Genomic DNA, 17,984 nt, shown 5'->3' on the forward strand with positions numbered 1-17,984 from the left:
CATTAAATAAATGCAGTAGAGGATTTCCTATTTATGTGCTTGGTATGTCGGTGCTCGTTTCCCCACTTCCCTATTTCGATCAGCCGTGACGAATACGGAATTCTCGACCCCACGCTATGAGGAATAAAGGGTGAACGTTGATCTCCCGACAGAGAAACGTCTCTCTGTGTCTCCCCCGCGGTCCGTCCCACGATGCACTCACTGTTCCTTGGCTTACGACTTTCGTGGAAGCAGTTAACTTCCAAGCTGAATTCTAGGTAGTTTCAACTTGCGGTAGAGGCACTTTCAGATTAGCAACGTTTTCGTGACTACAACCGGATACGAAAAGAATTTGCGCTTAGAAACAAACACAGGCCTCCTATGTTCACTTGAATGTGTGTGTTTATAAATATATATATATATATATATATATATATATATATATATATATATATATATATATATATATATATATATATATATATATATATATATAATTATATATATATATATATATATATATATATATATATATATATATATATATATATATATATATATATATATATATATATATATATATATATATATATATATATATATATATATATATATATATATATATGTGTGTGTGTGTGTGTGTGTGTGTGTGTTGTTTGTTTGTGTGCGTTTGCGCGTATGCGTGTGTAACTAGATAGACAAATAAACTGATGTTTAAACATGTATGTACCAGTAAGAGATGGTGCATTTTCTAAACGAGTCACAACTAACAACGAAAATATTGTGGCAGTTCACAACTTATAACTTGGATTTCTCACTGTTTTACTCACAGTATTACTGCATCTACAAAGGCACCGAGGTGAATAAGCTGAAATTGTGTTGAAAAAAACACTTACCGAACTTGAGCTCGCGGAGCGTATGACCACGTAGAAAGATCAACGGTTGAACGTCAACTGAGTGGACTCCCGTATGCACCGCCTGCATATATACGAACGGTTACTGGCACAATGGAGTTTGGCTGCATAACTCTCATGCCGTTTTCTTTCATTTTATCGATATCACCGTTTATAAAAGAGTCACAGAATTACACTACTTTTCTTATTTACAAAAATTAATTATTAGATATAGTTAAAAATAAGTGTATCTAAATGATAACAAGCAGAGAACTTGAATCAACCAGTAGGATAGCTCTGTTTCCGGTACGTCACAGAATCCGTGACGTGTGACTAGGAAACTAGTTTGCGATTGGCTAACCTTTACCGTGACGTCACCTTCCTGACCTACTCGTGCGCTCAGCCAGTCGGCTGTTCAGCTCAGCCAGCTCGCTTGGTAAATGACGTCACCCAGCTGTCGTAGAGTACACATAGCTCTTTCTCTGCCCATGACGTCACACCCAAATATATCCCGGACTCAGCAGTAGCCTACAGCGTGCGATTGAGTAGAAGGCAATGGGAGATGTAAACTTAACGATGTAGAGAAGGATTTGTGAAACAGATAATTGGCTACGGGAGGCAGATCTTCACACGAACCCTTAGCAAAATTGACAAGCGGTAATTAAGGTTATTTGTGAATTATAACAGAGCCGTAGCAACTCTAATTGCTAAATTATATAGAACATGATGATGCTGTCAAAAGTCTCTGGAGGCAGAGGGAGGGACCTATGGCCTCCAGGCGCTAGGGTAGGGAGGTAAATTGCATCGAAGGTTTGCCAAGATGTGCGACATTGCAACAGAGGTTGAAGGAGAATATGCACATTTCAACCTTTTTCTTTTTTGACTTTTTACTCAAGGCGAATGTACCCGTCATTTCAAAAAATGACAGCCTGCATTCGAATGACTCCGCTATTAGCCAGAGTTATGGTCATCCCACTGAATAAAGATTGTGTGTCTTCATTCCTTGTACTAATTTCGTCAGCTTCGGCCAATAAAGGCTCAGTGTCATCAGTAGGCGCAAGTAAAGTGTAGCAACATCGACCGACTTGATAACAGTCATGATAACGGATCAAAAGCTCCGCTGCTTTCTTCGCCCGATACTTCAAGAAATGTTTCGGCAGTACGTGAAGTAGTCCGATGCAGTGCTTGGCGTTGAGATGAAATTCCTATGAAGAATAAAAAAAAAAACGATGCTGGTTGATATCTTGGCAAAATATAGGTGTTATTTATAGAAATTTCATGACTAGAGTTTGGTCGCAAAACAAGACTTGGCGGACGAGGGCGATGAAAGCAGGAAGCAAGTTCATATGATTTTGTGTGTGTGTGTGTGAGAGAGAGAGAGAGAGAGAGAGAGAGAGAGAGAGAGATAGAGAGAAAGAGAGACGGACTGCCAGACACATAAAACAAGCAAAGTAAAGGTTCAGTAAAACAGGTAGATGATCGCACTTAAATGTAAAGTCTATGTTTCGGATAGGCACATCAAGGTGAATAAGATTTTATACCATATATATATATATATATATATATATATATATATATATATATATATATATATATATATATATATATATATATATATACATACATACATACATACAGATAGAGAGAGAGAGAGAGAGAGAGAGAGAGAGAGAGAGAGAGAGAGAGAGAGAGAGAGCCTTCTTTAAGAATAGAATGACAGTTTGAAATCAACAAAGAATATGAACATTTAAAGACCAAGATAATCTAATGAAAGTATCTGGTTGGTTTTCTTCACTAACTACAGGGCTTTAGAATTCACTACTTACACGGGTATAAGTCTTCCCTCGATTTTACTCTAAGCTTTTGCCAAGGTTAGAGTAAGATATTTTAATCTCCATTCTCAAGGCTTTGTCGTAAAAAATATTATTGACAGTTATTGGGTGTGTCATAACAAATTGAGAAATCATACTCCATTGAATCCACTCGTAACTCCATTTCCTGGCAATTATTTCAACAACTTAAGAACAAGTTATCCTACTATAGGACTCGATTATTATGAAGCATGCAGGACCCTCCGCCTTCCCTCACAACATTTCACTTCCGTTTGCTTAATTCTGATAAGTCTATTGAATTATGTATCGCTTCTTCCTTTCCAAAATACATCATTGCAACGTATAAAACTGAGCCTCTTTTTAAGATTAAAATTGCTTCCTTGATTTATTTTATTTAATCGGTATTGCTTTTTTATGCAAGAAATGTGTTTATATTTACTTATATTTTCCATTACATTTATTTTCCTTTACAAAATGCATTGATAAGCATTTACACAACATTTGCATTTTGCAAGCAACAGAGGACTTTAATTGGATGTAGCATATGATTCTGAGGCAACTGCGTTTCATAATGAGCTAGAACATCGGATTACAGAGCACCTAAAGGGATTAGTGTATTTCAGTGCACCGCTAAACATAGTAAACCGATTTGCTACAGTAAAATATTTGATCGCTTCTGAAGAAAAATAGATTATAAACGCTCTCTCTCTCTCTCTCTCTCTCTCTCTCTCTCTCTCTCTCTCTCTCTCTGTCTTGCTCAAGACAACTGAGGGTGCCTCATAGAAATACAATGTCTTTTTACTATGACAAGTAACATCAAGGTTGAATTTTCTGATAAACTAAATGCTTGGAAAATATATGGCCGTCCTGTGCCGTCCAAGTGAACAATCATAGATACAAATTTCATCTTTTTTCAAGTGAAAAGTTCGTTACACGAAAACTAATTCGTAACTATAGGAAATTTTCATCGTGAGCGAGTAACCCCCGGATTAATCTGGATGAGTCCAAATATATTTGGATATTTTTGGCACGTCACGTGTCCCGTTATAAAAAGCAAGGGTCTGGTTTGAAAATTTCTTGACATACTAACAGACCTCATGGGAAAAATCTGAAATGTTGGAAAGAAATCGAAAATCCTACTATAACATAAAATGACGGTAAATGGATATCATTAATTTTCAAATGCATATTTCAAGAGCATTCGTTATATGCCTGCCATATAGTTTCCTAGGTATATTCATACTCACATTCCTCTAGAACAGGGTGTAGATAATACAGTATAAATAGGCAGTGAAACCGAATGCTGTTCAGTGAACGCCTATTAGACAAATCTTATTTTTTCCACTTTGAACACGTAAACGCAAAATATTTAATTATGAAACCGAAAATGTTTAACAAATCACCACTCTGAACACGTAAACGCAAAATATTTAATCACAGTGCTTTAACAAAGCTGAAGAGCGAATTTACTTTATCATAAATCACTGGTTCAAAACTTTCTATGCTCCATGAACAAAATTTGGAAAAGAAAAAGAATTTAGTATTCTCTTGACAGTCTGAAGAAATCTGCTCTTCACCGAGACACATAGTTATCTTCTCTATGAGTCATAAGCTTCTTTGTTGCTCAAAAAAGTATTGCAATCTCCTGATCACAGCTGCTCTGTTGGTCTTAAGATGAAGCAATTCCTCGTGCTCCCAAAAAGTATATTCTTCACACGTACAGCTTATCTTTATATTATACTCGCTTTATATGCAGTACAGAAAAGAGTTATCTTTAAAAAAAAAGATAACAGTTTTTTGTAATTCTTATAAAGAGAATATAATATAAAGACAAGCTGTGTCTCTTTTGTTAAATGTATTCTCAAATGGAATCTATGGAACTGAACAAAACGTATTTTGGAGGTATTTGCCTAACCCTTTGCGTCTTTGATTTTATAGATTTTGTTATAGTATTTGGGTATCTCAGATGGTAGGAAGTCGCCGTTTAAACAGTCAGATGTCATCGAAAATATAATCTCTTATGTTACTGGAGGGAACTTACTGAAGGATTTTCCAATCAGTATTTTGCTTTTAGTAATTTTCCTTTTTGCCAACCCCGTTGAAAAAGGTTCGGTTTCGAATGAAGCGAAAAGCTTACTTAAGACATCGTGACTTTTTTTTTTTTTATGAAATATAAGCAGTCTTTTGCAACCATATGTAATAGGAAATGAAATAACAATCACTGGTATACGTGAACACGAAAAAGGCTTTGCATCACCAGTTGCCGAGTCACGAGACGGGTGTTCACGAGTTGCAGAAGATAGGTTCCATTTTGCAACATACCTCTGTATCACTTTCAGATGGATTCTCATAGTATATCCTGTGCTATATACTGAAGATAAAAACTAACTGAATAAGATTATAATAGCCTCCAAAGTAGAAAAGCCCAGTATCATTTTCAGCGTAGTGTGAACTCTAGTATTGACTTCAGAACTTTATTTGAATATTAGATCGAACAAAAAGTAAAAAGGATAATGCTGTTGCCAAACATGCATTTAACAATGGCTTCATTGTTGATAACAAACTCATTATGAGGCCACGGTCACGGCTGCCAAGGGAAAAGGAAAAGTGAGGTGAAGGGGTATTTAGCACATGCAAGAAATGTGCTTATACTCTCAAACGTAAATACCTCCGATAGCTATAGGCATAAAATAATGACAAGTAAAAAATGCGCCGAAGTTTCTTCGGCGCAATCAAGTTTTCTGTACAGCATATAATGCTGTATGAAACTTTCAGCCACGGCCCATGGAACTCTCAGCCGCGGCCCATGAAAGTCAGTCACGGTCCGGTGGTGGCCTGTGTTGTTGGTACCTATAGCGGTGCCAGAAATACGATTATGGCTAACTTTAACCTTAAAACAAATAAAAACTACTGAGACTAGAGCGTTGCAATTTGGTGTGTTTGATGATTGGAGGGTGGATAATCAACATACCAATTTGCAGCTGTCTAGCCTCGGTAGTTTTAAGATCTGCGGGCGGACAGAAAAAGTGCGGACGGACAGACAAAGCCATCTCAACGGTTTTCTTTTACAGAAAACTAAAAACTCTAACAGCGTACAACAGCTTTATCAGTAATGAAAATAACATTAACACGCGACAACAAGAACAATAACAAGAATAATAACATTTAATAATGATACAAAGGCCATCTCCACTAACAATGCTCTTTTGTGCTACAGCTTTCACCCAACGCAGGAAATGGTCAGTCCATCCGGTGTACTCCTACATAATTAGGATTATCCTGACCCTGGATCTTTTCCCAAACCTCCTACCTGTCCTGACTCTTCTTAGTAAAATTCTTTGTTGTTAAAATTTCCACGCTCTTGAAAGTGGTTTCCTAAGAATGACATTTGATACTGTTAGTCACTCATTACATAATACAGTGTATGCATTTGTACGTAAATCATTTCAAAAAGAGAAAATAGATAGTTACTACACGAAGAGGTTAAGCATTAGATGAGCAAATGAGTTAATTCGTCATTTTCAAAGACCACTCTTACCAGCTGGACGTGGAAAGAGAGTCTTTCTTTGTTGCTCAGAGAAAAAGATGCTCATCGCGCGTGATTTTATTCTGATCTTGTAATCCACCATTCTATAAAAGGTATGCATGCCGCTTACATCAGTGTTATACGCCCTTATCTTTTTCTTACACTTATTTCTATACTTTTATATCTTTTTCTTACACTTATTTCTATACTTTTATTTTGGGTCTGACCCCAGTGAAGGCATTACATTGCTCATGAAAAAGGCACTTTATTAAAAAAAAAAATTACTGCAGTTCTACTGTCCCTCATGTATAGCACATTTTCTTTTCTCTGATAAAATCTGATTTCATGCAGTTTTTTCAGTATTCCATATCTGTTGACAATGGCTAAGGATACTATAATATTTAAACAAAGTTTATGGTGTCCCCAAAACATTTGCGCATCTTACCAAAGATCAAAGGATATACCATGATTCATAGCGTGACGAAAGTTATCTGTCTCTTTTCCTATTAAAAAAAAAATACGCCAGACAGATACAAAAAGGGTTATTTTGAGGGTTTCCTTTGTTAATGTTATGATGAGTAAGGCAGCACGTTTTATTTATTTGCTTTGTCAAGAACATCTCTTCTCATCTTTCTCCTAGTCTTTATGTGGTTGCTTTTACGTTCTCCTAGTCTTTATGTGGTTGCTTTTGCGCGATTGTGAGTAATCTTTTAGAAAACAAAGACTACACACATCTATATATCTGTCTATTCACACGCGTGCACACACAGACTTACATACACACTCATATATATACAGTATATATATATTATATATATTTATATACATATAAAGATATATATATATATATATATATATATATATATATATATATATATATATATATATATATATATATATATATATATATATATATATATGTACATACATATAAATTTATATATTATGCATGTGTGTATTCGTTCATCATATGCCGTTTTCTCTCTCAGAAGGGGAGCGTCGTGTCACAAGTTTTGTCTTTCTGCTCTCAGCAAGCCTGAAGGGATGACGGTCATGGCCCCATGCCAATTCCCGTTGCCCTGGGTAACCTTGGTACCCATTCACAGCTAGGTTGGCTGGATGGAACGGGCCTTGCAAATGCGAGCTCAGTTTGTGTGCCTGTGTATGTGTCTGTAGGAAAGACCAAGTATTGTTTATACTATCTGTAAAGCTTACCTCATTATAGAATCTTATATAACAAAAACAAGATTGGAACATTTATTTATTTCTATTGGCCTAGGATAACAAATATCACATAGACTGCTCTCGGAACACACAAGAAAAAAATTATTTCCATCTATTTATAACATAATTGCACGGTTAGTTTGCTTCGCATCAGAATCTTCATGCACCAGACTACATTTCTGCATAGGAATCCTCAAGGTCAACCCGTTGGAAAAAGCAAAATATAGAATAGTAATCACTGACCCTCCACCTTTTTTATGACAAACGATGTCAAGATTGACAGAGCGATGCAATAAATCCGGTTTCTTATGGACCTAGATAAGCACTGAGATCTCCAAACCCTTTAATCAGATGTCTGGTACAAAATATCGATTCCGAATTATTCATCTTCAATAAACCCATGATATTTTAAGAATGACAGTAATCCGGTCGATCGTTGACAAGGTCGCGATGTACGCATTTTCGACTTGTTTTGAAGCATATCGGTTATATTGTTTTCTCACTTAATGGTATGGTATAGAATGTATATACATAATTGGGCTTTACTGAAGATAATATTTCCCTTTTCCATGAGATATTAAATCTTACATTTTCCTCAGTGTGTATCCTGATGAAATACCCTTGAAACATATAAGTATTGAAGCATATCTGTTTCAGAGTTTTCTCACATAATGTTTTGTCAAAGAATGTACATACATAATTGGGCTTTACTGAAGATCTGCACAGCCCCACATAATATTCCATAAGGTGTTAAATCGTGCATTTTCCTCAGTATGTAACCTAAGGAAATGCCCTTGAAACATAGATAAGTATTGACATATTTCTTTTAGAATTGGGTATAAAAACACTCAGTTAGTATGGCTGTGTTACAAAGATCAGGCGTCGAGATAAAACTTGAGAATACCTGACCCGGGGAAATGATTCCATTTGCATGAAGAGATCCCAGTCTCCCCGAACCAAACAAATGAATTTATGACGAAAACGTTACAGGTGGGGGGCGGTTGAGAGAGTGCCCATTGCCAAACCTGTTCCCTCTTTCATAAACACCTGCAAATTCTACCTGCTTGATGTGGTCGTAAGTTTCCTGAAACAGGGCCAACTGATGCTTTGTCTAGTTTATGTTTCCGTTTAGTATTTATTTATTATCTTTATGTATGACTTAAGTACAGCTGCATATCTCTTGTTAATATAAAAGATCATTTGTTTTCTTCATTCATTATATCTTTCTTCCATTTTCCGTTGAATTAGCATTGGTTACTTACGGTGCTTCTCCCTAATCTGTTATTTTCTTGTTTAAGAATGCCTTGGTTTTTAACAAAAGTAACACTTAAACCTATGGTATTTCGAAAAATTGGTGAGTAGAGATTGCTATGTCAAAGGCAAAATACACAAATTTCTCAGGAGACCCAGATTGATTTCTCAGAGAATGTGTTTTGTTGATGAAAATTGGCTAATTAAATTGATATTGTAAGGATTAAACAGTACAAATTGTTCTTGTTGGCTTAATGATCTGATCTGCAGATATACAGTATATATATATATATATATATATATATATATATATATATATATATATATATATATATATATATATATATATGTATGTATGTATGTATATTGTATATATACTACACATATATATATATATATATATACACATACACACATATATATATGTGTGTGTGTGTAATATAATATACAATTCTCTGAAGAGAAAACGACAAGCCTGTCACTGAAATCATGTGTATCTAAGATCTGTTCATTACCATCGTCACTGAACAAAAAAGTCCTACAAACGTTTGGTCATCTCCACCTGCTTTAAAAGTTTAATGAGTAGATAGAAATCCATCACCGCAAAAATTAGATAAGATAAAAAAACTTTTAGCAAATTTGGATGTCAATACAGAATGTCAGAAACGCGTATTTTAATTTAAATAAAAAAAAAACATTCAGTAGCCAACCCTCTACAAGATGCAGTCTGCCACCAGATTGCATATGCAAAGATTTCCAAGCGAGAATATAGGCATAACAAGCAATAATAGCCAGTAGAGTGGTACTCAGAATCTTCAAGTTGAAGACGCTGCCATCTTTTGTCATGAGAGCCAGACGGCTCTTTACAGGAAGACGATTAAGATCACAAACATAAAGCAAACATTTACATTTACGGTGCCCCTGCAACCAAGTTGTCATCCCCCATCATTTCATTGAAAATCTCACACAAACACCCAGTGCTGTACAGTTTATTTTGGGTGCATATGCATATATCGTCAACAGTGAGCCGGTTTCTATACACAAGGCTTAAAACAGTGAAAAAAAAATTAAATCCAAGTATATTCTGTCTTTAATATGTTGACATTTAAGTGTTTAACAAGCAAGACAGAGAGAGAGAGAGAGAGAGAGAGAGAGAGAGAGAGAGAGAGAGAGAGAGAGAGAGAGAGAGAGAGAGTATAGTAATATAAGAGAATTTCAAGGACGATGATGAGAGAGAGAGAGAGAGAGAGAGAGACGTATGGTAATATAACAGAATTTCAAGGACAATGATGAGAGAGAGAGAGAGAGAGAGAGAGAGAGAGAGAGAGAGAGAGAGAGAGAGAGAGAGAGAGAGAGAGAGAAGTATAGTAATATAACAGAAATTCAAGGACAATGATTAGAAAGAGAGAGAGAGAGAGAGAAGTATGGTAATATAACAGAATTTCTAGGACAATGATGAGAGAGACAGACAGACAGACAGAGAGCTTTTATAATAATGGTTCACCGACATATTCTACCAGCCAGATAGAGAAAGCGTTTTAGACTGGTGATTTAGAGAGAATTTTTCGTTTGCAAGTAATAGTGACAACAGCCCAGTGTAAAATTCTGTAGCACAAGTCATTGACGACAAGTTCTGGAGGAATGAACAAATCATTATTGTCAGTCTTGAGACAAATTAATTCATCTGTGTTGCCGCACACCTTTCCCTCTGACAATGAATAAAGAAAATAAATTTTTCTTTTGAAGAAATTAGGTGATGATGGAAATATATCCTGCAAGGAAAAAATCAGAAAAATACAGTGAATTTATTAAGGATGAAGTAGCATCAATTTCCGATGATAATATTTTCCGTAAATAAATATGCCCTTTGAAATTGTATGTTTGAATGTATGTAAATTCTATATATATATATGTATACAAATATGTATTTATGTATGTATGTATATATATATATATATATATATATATATATATATATATATATATATATATATATATATATACATGTATATATATTATATAATATATATATATATATATTATTGGCTGAAACTCCGAATCTTGATGATTTGCATGCTTTTCTTTTATACCTGTTAAAATGCCAAATGCCGTTAAGAATGAGGTTCATGCACGCCTCAGCCGCCAAAACATTGCAAACCATGTGAGAAATATAGTGCGACAGTGTGGTCGAGGGTTGTACTTTTTGAGGTTACAGTTAAATTCATATATATATAGATATATATATATATATATATATATATATATATATATATATATATATATATATATATATATATATATATAAATAGAGAGAGAGAGAGAGAGAGAAAGATAGAGAGAGAGAGAGAGAGAGATATGATGTGTGCGTGTCGTTTATGTAATATACATACAGATATTATAACAGCATATTTCCTTTTGGAAAAGGCTTCTCACAGAGAATGCACAGTTTCCACGCAGAATTCCATTCATCAGTTCTTTTATCAGTAGTCCATATATCTGATCTCTGTGCTGCAGCTGATATGCTGCTGATATAAGAGTGTGTAGCAGCGGTGGTGAAGAAAGGCATTAGCAACGATTGAAAACAAGATAATTAAGAAAAGAATATTCCTTTATGGTAGTAAGGATGTGGCCGCACTTTTAACCAAGGATGAGAGGAGGAAAGTCATAATAGAAAGCATTACTCCAGCTCATTAAATTTAAGGTATTTTTAAACCACAACGGTTTTTGTCTTTATTATTCAAGAAAAAATAAAATGGATGACCTCTGTAAGGTAAATTGGGCGGTTCGCCCTTGTAATTGTCATCTAGAATTTGAAGTTTTTGTAAGGAAGGAAGATACATCCCATGTATTACGGTAAAAGATAAATTAGCCGTTCCTATTTTAACTAAGAAAGGTTTTGAGAATGCTTCAGTGAAAAAGCCGGTGGAATTATATTTGAGTGTCCTACATACCTGGGCCCAGAAGATGTGCCTGGAAATGAACAAATTATTTGGGCAAAACGCCAAGTGACGATGGCTATTCGTGTCTATGCTTAACGACCATCACTTGCACTTGTTAGGGGTCCTTCAGTGGCAAGACAGTTTATTATGCGTCTAGGATTTAAATGTTGCTCTGTTTACGCACTAGAATAACTTGTAATATAAATGCTATCAGTGGGTCATTGACCTGGAAGTGTCTTAATGAGAATCGTTATCGCTTTGTGGAAAATCACAAGAGTCAAAAGTGAATGGTGATAAAATTAATAAAAAAAAATGAACCCAGATGCTTTAACTGTGCGGTTCTGTAATACTAGTAACTAGGTATGACAACGGGGGCCAAAAATGGTAAAATTCCGAAATTTAGTCTGCCATAAATCAGGTAAATTTTGGTAATAACCTATAGGAAGAGCGTGTGAAATTGCAGAATCAAAGATCAACTAACTGTGTATCATGAGAGAGCCCAAGCTCCATGTAATGATCTTATAAAGGGATTTCGTAAGGAGGCTGATGGATCATACAGGCCAGACAAGTTGTTGGGAACGTTCTGAGAAATGTTTACTCATAAAGTACTGAATATACCTCTTGTTAAAGTGATTAACAACGCTGTTACTAGTTTCAGGGTGGATGTTAATAGTGATGAGAATATGTGTTAAAAAGGAGGATAGATCTTGCATTACCATAGATTTTAAGGAAAAACTGGTTGATGTTTTCGCACACGTCATATATACTGTTACAGAATACAAGGACAAAAGAAGTTGCACAAAACGAATGTCCCTTTTATTGTGCGTGGTTTGAAAAAGAAAATTTCTTAGAAAATCTCTTACACTTGATATTATATCTTTGAATGTAAATAGTGTGAGGAAAAATATAACTGATTTGCTTGCATATTTTCAGACTATTAATATTCATCTAATAGCTTTGCAAGAGGCAGGTCAGAATGGGACTTCATTGGAAATTAGAGGATATAAGAGTTTTGAGGTGCCAGCTGATTAACTACAAATTGTAGGAGTTTGACAACTTACGTAAGGAGCAGCGTTCCAGCAACAGGTCATTCGGTTGTCAAAGTGAATGGTAGTGGTTTTGTCTATCAAAATAAAGCTGCAGGACGTAGGTATATATATTTTGTTAACATTATGTTCCTGATGATCTAGCTGATATAAAATTTGCGGATGATCATGTATTACAAGGATATTTAAATGATAGGCATTATAATCTTGGCCGTTATTATTTTCAAAATCGTAATGGAGTAATTTTGAATAATTTCCCAGATTCAGTAGAAAATTCTGCTGTACTTGGGAATGTGAAACACCGCATGCGAGAGGAGGCAGGATTAATTATGCTATACTGTACTTTTTAATAAGTTCAAGAGACAAACAGATTTCAGTAGCGAGCACCTTGCTCAGTGATCATTTTGTAATTAAAGTGAAAGTGCGTTTGTGAAAAGTAAATGTTTTGAATTTGAATGTCAATTTGACAAATGTAAAAATAACAAAACTTTTATTATTGTTTTAAGTCAAATCAGCGCAAGTGTTTGATATTTTCATCACCTTTCCGCCAAGCGGAAGATATGTGAATTAAAAGAGATTTCTATACCGCACAAACCAAAAAATGTTGTAGTTCTCGATTTGGCCGCACGAGACGAGCAGCTGTTCTTTCCAAGCGTATTTAGTTTCAGCGGCTCATCCTTGGCATATTTCAGTACGACGTTTCAGGCCTCCGTTGTCCTTGGCTGATGGGCATTGGCGAAAGCACACGCACGTATTCACTATTCAGTCGTGTCACTTCAGCCTATATGGTACCCTGTGGGTGGATATTTATTTATTTATTTATTTAATTTTTTTGTGTGTGTTTATCGGATTTCTCCTTCGTGTTCTATATTCGTGGTATTGATATTTCGCGTAGTTTTGTTCGGTGGCATGTTAACGAATGTGGCAGTAGTAATCAATTGAGTTGAGTCGTCTGCGTGGATTTTCTGCTCAACGAGTTTAAGGTAACTGTAAATGTCAGTGTAATGTACTTTAACTTGTACGGGTACGTGAGCAAGATTAGTCTGTTAGTTTTCAGCGGTGACTGTTTAAATATATTCATATCTTAAATGCCTGATTAGCAGACTGTTGCTTTATGAACTTCTACTTGAAGCTTATTTCGTTTAGCAGTGCTTAATTCTATTCCTGTATTCCTGCAGGAGTGGAACAACGACCCACGTTGTGCAACACCCGTTTCTTCGAACTCAATGTGACTTGGCTCTGAGACATCTGACATATCTCCTACCTTCAACTTGTTCTGCCTTCAAACTTGTTCACCTGGTAGTGAATTTATTAGCAAATGGTGAGGTCTTCTCGTTGTTAATAGTCTATACTACTCGACCTCTACCTCTTTGGGGGCGGTGCCGCTGAAGGGGTGGAGGTTTTCCCCTTAAGTTTTTATGGTGGGTCGGAAGACCTGCCATAGTTACTGGGAGATAATCTAAGTGTCGTTAGCTGGTGTTGTGAATAGTTTATATTTAAAGTGTAATAAATTTAAAAATTGACTTTCAGCACCGTTCAATTATTTACTGAACTTATTAAAATTGTAAAAGGTAAAAAATGGCAAGGAAATATACTCTTCCAGGTGATTTTCAAATTGCAGTAAAAGGCAACACGGCCAAATGGCAAGGAAATATTCTCTTCCAGGTCATTTTCATGTGTTTCGCACAAATTTCACATTAAAATTCGTCGGAAATTGATAGTTTCTTAGAAATACCTGGATTATTTTCTCCCATTTAACACAGTACTCTTGAGATCCTCACAGTATGCTGTCACCGAGATTGAGTGTGTTCGTGTGTTTGTTTACAAATTTAGCTCCTCCCACATTTTAGTTTTGATGACGCAATGATAGTTTAAGTAAACACGACAGTTTATTAGTTTTCAAAAAACCACCAATTACATTTGACAGCGTACCCTGAGGGAATCGTTTGAAATTTTGAATTCTGCCTGTGTATTTAGTTTCGCCATGGCTACTGTGGAGGTGTCAGCATGTTTTTGTCGGCCAAATGGAATGACCCTTCGCAGTGTTTAGTACTGGCCCGGGCGGGGTTGGGTACCCATGCATTAAGTTATTGCACTTGCCGGACGGGATATGAACCGTTCGAAACAGATGTACCCGTGCTCTGTCTTGTGAAGATCGCGTATGGAAACCCCTTGTTGGGTGGACTTCAGGTTAATTACACGAGTGCCAAAAATTAAAGGTAAATTTATAATTAACAACCAAAAAATGTAGAAAAAGTTAAGTCAGAAGGCAGTCACCACCACGGAGCTACTGTATAGTTCTACGGTACCCCTTATTTTTCGTCCTTTGGTCATGCATAAGTTAAGGGTTGTGACCTGGGTAGTCGAGTGACAAGTTAGGGTTAGGGGCTGTGACCTGGGTACTTCTGTGAGAGGTTAGGTTAGGTTGTGTGGGTTTCACTGATAAGGAAATGTTTGATTTTTTGATGTGTTAAGTATGTTTTACCTTGAATTTCGTCGGAAATTGGTTTTTGGTCCACTTATGTACATGGAGTTAGCTCCAAAACCGTTAATTTCCGACGAAATCGAAGGTTAAATTCGTGCTAAACACATCAAAATCAGTCAGAAAAACCTTTTTGCCATTATGGCGTGTTGCCTCTTACTGCAGTAACACCCTTATTATACTGTGTAAGGTATAACTTCATATTTGTATGGTGTCAAATTTCATAAAATTTTCTTAAGTACCTAATTTAACGTAAAATTTGTTTAGTGTTAGCGCAGTGTTCAGTAATCTCAACTTTTGGCTTACTAGTAATAATTTGTTGGGTTCTTTGGTGAAATGAACATATCTAGGCAGTAATTCTTTTCGTTCTGATTTCAGGTTAACAAAAAGACTGAAGTTGGCAGCAGTTTTCAAGAAATTATAGCTAGTCCTGTCGTGGACCTTGCTCTACAGACAAAACTTATCATCGGAATGAAGACTGGGATTTTAGTGATGGAAACTGAATCATTAGTGATGAAAACTACAAATGAATCATTAAAGTAATTAGGTGCCTATCTCACCTTTGATTTTTTTCCCCATTCTCGATTTGGTTCTAAAGTTAGGTTAAAAGCTGGTGTCTTGCTATTCTGTGGTTGTGACCTCCCATTATACTGCCTGGAAACTAGAATTTGGTGCAAACAACTTTGTATCGCAAGGCAGAATTTTTTTCCTATTCAACCCACAAAAAAGTGTAAAGCTTTTGTAGCCTTAATGGAGGTATGGGGTTGGTAATCTCAAGAACCTGATTGTTTCTAAAGTCATGAACACAAATGTAATATATAGTAGTGACTTATTAAACATAACTTTACAGGTATGAGAAAAAATGTTTACAGTTATGAGAAAAAATGTAACTACATTAGGCTTGTACAGTAGACCGAACTGTATTTCGGATGCAAAACTCTTCAAATTACCAGTCACAGGTATCTGTTTGAGGTAAATTTGGTTAAACGAAGTTGCCTGAAATTCCAGGGGCCTGGTTTGTCTTAAACACTAATTAGAAAATTATAAACTTTTAATAGCAGTTGAAACACCAATGACAAACTGCAGTCAATCTTTAAATTTGAATATCTTGTGATCTTAAAGGTGTAGGACTTTAGTCTCATTTGACCAAGTTTTGTTGTAAGAGCTTTAAAGTTAAGAGCCAAATTTAGTTTATCAAAGGATTCGGTTGCTATTGTGATTAATTAGCACGGTTTTTATCCTCCGTTCAATACTGAAGACCGAATATAAAAAGTATAAAAGTAGCTAGCAGTAGTAGCAGGATACGTGATCGGTGTTAATGTTTTAAGCTCACTTTCGTATATGAATGAAAAAACTATTATCAAGCTAAAGCTTATATATATAGTGGTTTGTAGGTACTTAATTTTGATTGCTGTGGGTTAAGAAAAATAAGTACGGTTATACAGATTTTTCAACCATAGCGTACCCAACATGAGAATGTGAACAGTAATTATGCTTAGTTAAAACGATCAAACCTCTGAACAGTATTGGAAGTAGACTATTGTTCAGTAAATAGATCCCAAGTAATGTATAAGCCGAACTACTACTACGGATACTGGTTAGACAACGAATAGATTTGTTCACGTTGAGATGACAAGTATCCAATTAGATGTTCTGAAAGAGGTTAGAGGGACAGTCACACAGTTCTATAGAGTAAAATGCGCACTGGTAAAGAGAAGTGGGAAGAGTATGAGGTAGGTGAAATTTAAACTGCTTATAACCATTACATTATAAACTTTTTTAGATAAGCATTCGATTCAGTGGGAAGAGGAAGTAGTTTCCGAGGGAAAGTTTTAACTCTTCTAATCTTAGTTATTGGAGTCTGTCAGTTATTACTTTAAGGTAAAACTTTTTCTCAACTAGTCCAGGAGTAAATGAGAGAAACTGTGGTTGGTTGTTGCCGATGTTAAAAGTACTAAGTTTTTAGAGTAGCTTGTGTGGATGACAGTCAGTGAGGGTGAACGTTGCGAAAGCTTGGCCGTAGAGCAAGAGAAACAGCAATGGGCTTGTTTTGCTTACTGATGGTGACCATCGAGTGGTTACTCGATGGCTATGTACAACGCTTCAGCCTCGCTGAAATTCATATGGTATAAGGTATGAATTAACAACAAAAACTAATGCTTCAGAGCATAAAACATGTGGTAACAGCCTTCCTGAATGCTAGGCTCTACTCTTGTTACCATTGGAAGACACTGGCTAATTATTATGGAAATTACTACTATATAAAAACAAGGATATTGTAAGAACACCGAAACTGTAGTAGGTTACTTTGGTAACCTTAATAAAAGATAAAAGATAACTGGTAGATAAAGGCTACTGTACAAGAACATAGACTAATGTAGGGAGACCAAGACGGGCAAAGTTGCCCAGGTACAGCTTTAACACGCTCTTTCTCTCTCTCTCGAGAGAGAGAGGGGGGGGAGGTGCGTGGGCTTGCTATTTAGAACATTTGATTAGCTTTGGTGGCTTTCATTGTATAGGTACCTTGAGGAAAAGTAAGACTACCATGTTGAATTTAAAGGGCTATGTTAAACTGACAATTTTGCAGGCATCGTTTGCACTTTTGTTAAAGAACTTTAATCAATTCTGAATGAATGGTACAGAAAGGCTGATCGGTTCGAGTGACGTGACATTAACTCGTCACCAGCTAAGGAAGATTAGCCTTTGCTACTTAAACTGTATTGCTGAGAAAAATCCTGATTTTACTCGCACATTGGCATAATGGCTGCTACTTTATTGAAAACTACGGGCATTAGTAGTAGTCTACGGAAAA

At 35.8% G+C, this 17,984-nt stretch overlaps 1 protein-coding gene and 1 long non-coding RNA gene across 2 annotated transcripts in view; one reads left to right on the forward strand and one right to left on the reverse strand.

Annotated features, from left to right (window-relative positions):
* The window catches only part of LOC136828809 (subgroup A Rous sarcoma virus receptor pg950-like), a 16,375-nt gene extending 15,393 nt beyond the window's left edge, over window positions 1–982 (reverse strand). Inside the window, exon 1 of the mRNA XM_067087041.1 lies at window positions 876–982. The gene's annotated coding sequence lies outside the window, so the exon portion shown is untranslated. The remainder of the gene's footprint in view (window positions 1–875) is intronic.
* A 12,472-nt stretch (window positions 983–13,454) lies between these two features.
* On the forward strand, window positions 13,455–15,731 carry LOC136828810 (uncharacterized). Its single transcript, XR_010850236.1, has 3 exons — window positions 13,455–13,673; window positions 13,869–14,011; window positions 15,551–15,731. It is a non-coding gene; the product is annotated as an uncharacterized lncRNA (long non-coding RNA).
* The last annotated feature ends 2,253 nt before the right edge of the window (window positions 15,732–17,984 follow it).

Source organism: Macrobrachium rosenbergii, chromosome 43, assembly GCF_040412425.1.
Source record: "Macrobrachium rosenbergii isolate ZJJX-2024 chromosome 43, ASM4041242v1, whole genome shotgun sequence".
In the NCBI taxonomy this organism is placed as follows: Eukaryota; Metazoa; Arthropoda; class Malacostraca; order Decapoda; family Palaemonidae; genus Macrobrachium; species Macrobrachium rosenbergii.